At 39.0% G+C, this 9095-nt stretch overlaps 1 non-coding gene across 1 annotated transcript; it reads right to left on the reverse strand.

The window, feature by feature from the left end:
* Positions 1–3148: 3148 nt before the first annotated feature.
* LOC116268737 lies at positions 3149–3282 on the reverse strand. The gene has a single exon (XR_004175905.1). It is a non-coding gene; the product is annotated as a small nucleolar RNA SNORA70 (small nucleolar RNA).
* Positions 3283–9095: the final 5813 nt, after the last annotated feature.

A 9095-nucleotide genomic window follows, 5' to 3' on the forward strand; every position in this document is an offset into this window, starting at 1 on the left:
AACAGTGAGCAGATAATTTCATGTCAAATAGAGTATCTAAGAGAGAACTCAGGGGTTCAGCAGGGAAGTGACAGGGAACTTCTGAAACATGGAAAGAGAGTGAAGCAAAGCAGCCAGCTTGACCAGAATTGGCTTGAAGCCAGGAAAAACTCCGCAGGGTAGGAAAGAGATAAGAGATTTCCAATGGTCCCCTATTCCCACCACCAATTCTTAGAATCCTGGCCATGGAAGAGATTCTCAGCTCTCACATTCCCTGAGACTAGTATAGGGAGCAACCTGGAGTCCATATGATGGCATTGTTCCAGAGAGAAAGTTCACCCTTGGTCACACACACCTTCTCAAGGACCAAGTAACCACCTCATGGCACCATTTTGAGAACCCAGTCCCCACCAGACAACACCTTGCCCTGGGGCCCAACAGTCCTTGTACCTCCACATTACTGGAGACCTGCTGACATCCCATCACATTCACCCAGGGGTCTGCAGAGTCATAATGCCAGCTGGATCCAGCTGTGTGATGAGGTGCCCAGCACTTTAGTCCACACAATGTCCTACACCCCGACGAACCAGCAGTGCAGCACAGTCAGGAGGCTGCCTTGGGACAAAGGCTGCCAAAGCCCATGTTCCAAAGATCCTAAGAGCAGCATGCCTGAGGCTGCTACCAATGATTACACTCCATCCTACCCGCAAGCAGCAGAGCCACTGCACACTGGCAGGTGCTTTTATGGGGTCTGGGGACTGACCCACTCAGGAGCCACCCAGGGGCCTGAGGATAGATCTACCCTGCCCACTGCCCCTACTGCCACTGCCCACATTCACTGTCCTGATGCCTGGGAATCAATTTTCCCTGCCCACAACACACGGTGCACTCGAGCACCATCAACTGATGGACAGGCGCACCTGCCTGCCACAGCTGGAGCCCATGAGCACAATCAGGGATCCTGACAACAGGCCTGGCCCATCCATTGCCAGTGCATGCATGTGCCATCTGGGCACTTGAAGACAAGCCCACCCTGCCAGCAGCCTCCACTGGCAGTACTTTCATGCATCCTCTGGGGGCTTGGGGATTAATCCACCCTGCCTGTCCTTGCTGGCACCCATGCACACTATCCAGGGTATTGAAGATAAGCTTACCCCATCTACCACTAGCACTGCCAATGCCCCAGCATGCCACCTGGGGACCTGGGAATCAAACAACCCACCCACCACAGCCTGTACCTGTGTGCACCGTTAAGGTGCCTGAGGACAGAGACACCCAAGGGTTAGCCCACTGTTATAGCTGCCATTGTTAATGCCACTCATGCCACCCAGGGGCCTGAGGATCCACCTACCCACCTGGCCCACCACTGCCATTACCAGGACTTGAACAATCCAACTGGAGGCCCCAAAATTGGCATAGCCAGCCTGCTGCTGCCACCACTGGTTCCCAAGGACCAGCCTACCTGACATTCCTGTCCGCAGCAAACCCTCACCACATCCTTTGCTAACAACTGTAGCCTAGGCCACTGAGGAACTCAGGTACCACTGACACTGATTACAGGAGAAATCATATGGAGACTATTACATCCACCCAGAATCAAAGCCAAAGACCCCTACCCAAACAACATTAGATACATCAGTGGGAAATAATCATTCTGTACAAAAAACAATCTGTGTTATTAGAAGTAGTACTGTCATAGCAGATGAACAGACATCGATGTTAGAACACCAGAAACATGAAAAAGAAAGGAAAGATAACATCTGCAATGGAAAACAACAATTCTCCAGCAATACCTTCCAACAGAAAAAGAAATCTATGTAATGCCTGAAAAAGAATTCAAAATAATGACATTAAAGAAGCTAAGATATGAGAGAACATGGATAAACAATACAAAGAAAGCAGAAAATATAATTTATGATCTGTGAAATTCAACAAAGAAATAGATATTATTTTAAAATAAATCCTGTAACTCAATAATTCAATAAATGAAATAAAATATACAAGCAAGATCTTAAACAATAGACTACGTCAAGCAGAAGAAAGAATTTCTGAACTTGAAAACAAATCTTTTGAAATAACCCAGTGAGACAAAAAAAAAAATAAGAAGAGGGAGTAAAAACCAACTTTTTAAGCCTATGTAACATATGGGACACCATAAAGCAACCAAATATTTAAATTTTGAAAGTTCCAGAAGGAGAAGGAATGAGCAAGGATATAGAAAACCTGTATAGCAAAATAATAGCTTAAAGTTTCCCAAGTCTTGCAAGAGAGGTAGACATCTAGGTAAAGGAAGCTCAAAGATCCCCAAATACATCCAACTCACAAAGGTCATATCCGTGGCACATTACACTCAAACTTTGAAGTCAAAAATAAAAAGAGAATTCTATGAACAATAAGAGAAAAGCATCAAGTGAAATATAAGGGAACCTCCATCACACTAACAGTAAATTTCCCAGCAGAAACCTTACAGGCCAGGAGAGAATGGGGTAATACATTTAATGTTCTGAAGGAAAAATCTGTCAAAGATACTATAACCATCGAAGTTATCTTTCAGGAATAAAAAAGAAATAAAGTATTTCCCAGACAAGCAAAAGTTGAGGGAATTCATCACCACTAGACCTGCCCTAGAAGAAATTTTTTTTTTTTTTAAATATACTAATGTTTATTGAGGGAATCAGGATAAAACTAAAATAACAGACTAAAAGCACATAAGAGAGAGGGGTAATTGAAGTGAAAGCATTTTTTTTTTTTTTTAGGTGGACAGGAAGTAGAATTTATTGGTGAATATTAAGAGGGGGCAGCACAGTGGAAGCCCTCATGAGTGCAGGGCCTGCCACTTGTCCAGAGGGCCATGACTGGGAATGTGCTTGACCCATTTGGGATGAGCCGCTTCTCAGCCACCATGTCTTCAAATTCATTGGCATTGAACTTGGTGAAGCTCCACTTCTTTGAGATGTAGATCTTCTGGCAGCTGGGGAGCTTGAACCTGGCCCTGCACAGGGCCTCAATCACATGCTCCTTGTTCTGCAGCTTGGTGCGGAATGACATAACTTGGCCAATGTGAACTCTGGCCACAGTGCCCTGGGGTTTTCCAGTGGCACCTCGCATGCCTGTTTGGAGCCTACACTGGGGTAGTTCAAGGTCAGAAACATGAACATCCATCTGAAAGGACTGTCTCTAAGGTCCCTTAGAGCAACCCATACAACAAACAGTCTGCATCACTACCAGGGAAGCTGCTGTTTGCAACCATTGCACACTGGGCCCCCATGAGGAAAGGAACTCAGTTGGCTCAATTGGCTGCTGGAAGAAGAAATTCTTATGGGAGTCCTACACAAAAAGACTTTATCAAAATACGCTTAGAACTTATCAACAAATTTACTAAATTTCAGAATAAAAATTGGTATACAAAATCAGTGACATTTCTACACATGAATGACTGACTAGCTAAAAAAGAAATCAAGAAAGCAATTCCATTTACAATAACTATCAAAAATAAAATATCTTGAATAAGTTTTAACCAAGGAAGTAAAAGACGTCTACCATAAAAACTATAAAACACAAATAAAAGAAATTTAATATGCCACCTAGAAATGGAAAGACAACCACAGTCATAGATTGGAAGAATTAATATTGTTAAAATAACTATACTACCCAATGTAATCTACAAATTCAATGCCATTCATATCAAAATACCAAAGACATTCTTTTACCTCTGTGCACCTGCAGGTCCAACACTGTGTGTAAACCACCAAGGCTTAGGGCTTGCACCTTCTGCAGCAATGGCCTGAGCTGTACATTGGCCCCCTTTTGCCACAGCTGGGATGCAGGGCACCAAGTCCTGAGACTCCACAAACCAGCAAGGCCCTGTGCCCAGCTCAGGAAACCATTTTTCCCTCCTAGGCCTCTGGGAGGCTTGTGATGTGAAGAGCTGTCATGAAGTTCTCTGATATGCCCTGGAGACATTTCCCCCATTGTCTTGGGGATTGACATTTGGCTCTTTGTTACTTATGCAGATTTCTGCAGTCAGCTTGAATTTCTCCCCAGACAATGGAATTTTCTTTTATATTGTATTGTCAGGCTGTAAACTTTCTGAACTTTTATGCTTTGCTTCCTTTTAAACATAAGTTCTAATTGCAAACCATATCTTTGTGAATATATAAAACTGAATGATTTTCACAGTACCCAAGTCACCTCTTGAATGCATTGCTACTTAGAAATTTCTTGCAACAGATGCCCTAAATCAAATCATCTCTCTCAAGTTCAAAGTTCCACAAATCTCTAGGGCAGGGAAAAATGTCACCAGTCTCTTTGCTAAAACATGGCAAGAGTCACGTTTGCTCCAGTTTCCAACAAATTCCTCTTCTCCATCTGAGACAGCAGCATTTGGTCAAAGCCATTTAACAAGTCTCTAGGAAGTTCCAAATTTTCCCACATCTTCCTGTGTTCTGAGTCTTCCAAGTCTCTAGGAAGTTTCAAACTTTCCCACATTTTCCTATCTTCTTCAAGTCCTCCAAGCTGTTTGAAACTCTTCCTGTTACCCAGGTCCAAAATAACTTCCACATTTCCAGGTATCTTTACAGCAGTGCCCCACTACCCAGTACCACTTTATTCTATCAGCATGTTCTCACGCTGCTCATAAAGACATATCTAAGACTTGGTAATTTACAAAGGAAAGAGGTTTAATTGACTCACACTTCCACATGGCTGAGGAGACCTCACAATTATGGCTGAAGGTGAATGAGGAGCAAAATCACGTCTTACATGGCAGCAGGCAAGAGAGTTTGTATAGGGGAACTCCCCTTTATAAAACCATCAGATCTTGTGAGACTCATTCACTATCACAAAAATAGTACAGGAAAGACCTACTCCCATGATTCAATTACCTCCCACTGAGACCCTCTCACAACATATGGAATTATGGAAGCTACAATTAAAGATGACATTTTGGTGGGAACACAACCAAACCATATCAATGCCCTATGCTCATGGATGAGTAGGATCAATACTATGAAAATGACCATACTGTTAAGAGAAACGTACAAATTCAATGCAATTCCCATCAAAATATCATGATCATTCTTCATGAACCTAGCAAAAAAAATCCTAAAATTCATATGAAAACAAAAAAAGGCCACACAGTGAAAGCAAGACTAAGGAAAAAGAATGAATCTGGAGGCATCACACTACCTGACTTCAAACTAAACTATGAGGCTATAGTAATCAAAACAACATGGTACTGGTATAAAAATAGGCACATAGACCTTGCACATAGGCAAGAGAACAGAATAAAAACCCAGAAATAAAGCCTAATACTCACAGCCAACTGATCTTTGACAAAGCAAACAAAAACATAAAGTGAGGAAAGGACAACCTATTTAACAAATGGTGCTGGGATAATTGGCAAGGCACATGTAGAAGAATTAAACTGTTCTGCACATGTATCCCAAAGCTTAAAGTTTAATTTAAAAAAGTTTGCTATCACAATGAAATATGAAGTTAAAAAGACGTAATACCAAATATATATATTTCCAGATGACAAAATATTTTTGAAAAAATGAAAGAACGAAACTGGATTCTAAACACTCACTTTATACAAAAATCAACTCAAAATGGTTCAAAGACATAAATCTAAGACTTCAAACCATAAAAATCCTAGAAGATAATGCTGCAAAATCCCTTCTAGACATTGGCTTAGGCAAAGACTTCATGACCAGGAACCCAAAAGCAAATGCAACAAAAACAAAGAAATAGACGGGACTTAATTAAATAAAAAGCTTCTGCATAATGAAAGAAATAATCAGCACAGAAAACAAACAACCCATAGAGTGGGAGAAAATCTTCACTATCTGTACGTCTGGCAAAGGACTAATATCCAGAATTTACAAGGAACTCAAATCAGCAAGAACAAAAATAGTCCCATCAAAAAGTGAGCTAAGGACTTGAATAGACAATTCTCAAAAGAAGATATACAAACATCCCACAAACATAAAAAAATGCTCAACATCCCTAATCATCAAAGAAATGCAAATCAACACCACAATATGATACCATCTTATTACTGTAAAAATGGCCACAATCAAGGATGTGGTGAAAAGGGAACACTTTTACACTGCTGGCGGGAATATAAACTAGTACAACCACTATGGAAAACAGTGGGGGATATTCCTTAAAGAACTAAAAGTAGAACTACCATTTGATCCAGCAAGCCCACTACTGGGTATCTACCCAGAGGAAAAGAAGTCATTACACGAAAAAGAAACTTGTACATGCATGTTTATAAAAGCACAATTTGCAATTGCAAAAATATGAAACCAGTCCAAATGTCCATCAATCAACAAGAAAATATACTATGGAATACTACTCAGCCATAAAAAAATATATGAAGTGATGGCATTTGCAGCAACCTAGATGGAATTGGAGACCATTATTCTAAGTGAAGTTGCTCAGAAATGGAAAACCAAATATCATATGTTCTTACTCATAAATGGGAGCTGAACTATGAGGATGCAAAGGCATTAGAATGACACATTGGACTTTGGGGACTCGGGGGAAAGGGTGGTTGAAGGATAAAAGACTACACATTGGGTACCGTGTACATTGCTTGGGTGATAAGTGCACCAAAATCTCGGAATTGACCACTAAATTACTTATCCATGTAACCAAACACCATCTGTTACCTAAAACTTATTAAAATAAAAATTTTTGTAAGAAGTTCTAGCATTTAATAGCATAGTAGGGTGACTATTGTTAGCAACAATATGTTGTATATTTCAAAATAACTAGAAGAAAAGATTTGAAATGTTCCCAACACAAAGAAATGATACTTGTTCAAGGTGATGGATAGCCTAAATACTCTAATTTGATCATTACACATTGTATGCATGTATCAGAATATCACATGTACCCATGAATATGTACAACTATTATGCATCAATAAAAACACCACTGTGAATGTTTCAGAAGAAAATTGATTTTTTACAACCATGGTGGAGGTGGAGGACATTCATGAAAAACATGACATCAAACTCAAGAATTAAAAAGTAAAACAGTAATAAATGTGTTTATAAAAAACTTCAAACTTTCTTATGACAAAAACCTGACTTTCCTTCAGCAATGTTAGCAAGTAGTCAGAAGAATCCATTTTGTGTATCTGTTCCACACATCAAAGACAAGTTACCTCAGTGAATAGTCTTTCGTAAACCAACCAATCTGAGACCCAGAGTTTCTGACTCAGCCCATCAGGGATTTACTTTCCAGTAAATGCACTTCTGAATATAAACCAATCAATACAGTCTCATACAAGTAACCGGGCTTCTGCTAAAGGGATTTCAACCTACTTCCACCTCTGGAAGTCTCTTAATCCCTGACCACCTTCCAAAAACCCTATACAAAATCATCACTCAGTGCCTGACCAGCATTACTCTCCTTTAATATACTAAGCAATAACTTCAGCTTTTTAATTCACATATTGAATGATGCCTCATCATCTTTTAACATACACATGGGGTTAATTTCTATTATAGTCAAATAGTCTTATGAAGCATCAAAAACAAATCGAATAGAAAAACATACAAAGGATATGAAGATCTATTTCACAAAAGAAGAAAATAAAACACCAGGAAACTATTTAAGAGCATGTCCAGTCTTACTGTTAATTAAAAAAAAATGTTAAATAAAACAACAAGGTTTCATTTATTTTCATTTTGGAAGGTAAGGGCAGCAGAAATTGATAATAGCTAATTTTGATAATGGCATGAGAAAATGGGCATTATTACATGTCGCTGCTGTGAGTAAACAAGGTACACTTTTAAGAGCTATGTAAAGCCTTGGAAATAAACATCACGACTGCATACTCTTTGGTGCAAAAATTCTGCTTCTAATAATTTATCTCAAGGAAATATTCAGAGAAGTATGTCACCAAGATGAATGTATGTATATATGTGTTTACTTATTCAAGAGTATTTATTGAGCTTCTACACTGCATCTAGTAACAGTATATTCAACAAGACAAACATCCTGCTCACTTGTGTTGTACATTGTAGTGCAGGTTTACTCAAACTAAACCGATAGGCCAGGCCCCTAGGCTACCTGGTTTTGTAAACCACATAGCCATGCCCATTTGTTTACGTATTGTCTACGGCTGTTTGCCTGCTACAACAGCAGAGATGAGTAGTTGTCACAGAGACCATATGGCTCACAAAGACTAAAATATTTACTATCTGGTCTTTTCCAGGGAAATCTTACAAATACAAGATTGAATAACTGAAAACATAATTCAGAATAATATACAAAGAATATTGTTTTTATAAAGTTCAAAACAAAGAAAAACTAAATATATTATCCAGCAGAAAACATGCCTGGGGTAAATCTGTATTTTTTTTAAGCATGAGAAGGATGACTACAGAATCCAGGATTGTGATAAACTGTGGGTAAGAAGAATAGATGTGATATAGAAAAGAAACTCATAGTGTTTACAACTTATTAGCAGCTCTTACTTTAGCTTTTACATGGGCTATGATTTCACCAATATTTGTTCCTTATTTGGCTTCATAGCTTATATGCACATCACATAAATTTTGTGTGTCAAATATTATTATATAAGAAGAAAATAAAGAAAAAAATGAAAAAGAATTGGTCACTAAAAACCTACTTAGGAAGTCTCTACATGGGCTGGACAACTCTCCATTCAAGTGACTAACTGTGCTCTACCCCATAAGCTGTGTGATCCAAAAATGCCAGAGTATGGAAGTCTTTTCCTTGATACAGTTACAGCTTCTAGAAAATAATTCCTCTGAATTCCTTCAGGGATTTAGGGTTAGACCCTTACATACTTACGTTCTGTCAGAGGAAACTGGAGTTGGAGTTCAAAGTCATTAAGACTGATTTATCAACTACAGATGTTCCTTGCCTTCCCACAATGAAAGATGAGCATTTGCTCTGCTTGACCATTCTCCTAAGAATGTGTGAAGATGATATTGCTTTTAGTCATACTACTTGTTACTTTTCTAAATTTCAACAGCAGCTATATAGATGTACATATAGATATAGTGTCTATAAAAATATATGGCTGTATCCATATTATTTATACATATATAGCTATATATGTATATCTATAT

This window comes from Papio anubis, chromosome 8, assembly GCF_008728515.1.
Source record: "Papio anubis isolate 15944 chromosome 8, Panubis1.0, whole genome shotgun sequence".
Classification (NCBI taxonomy): Eukaryota; Metazoa; Chordata; class Mammalia; order Primates; family Cercopithecidae; genus Papio; species Papio anubis.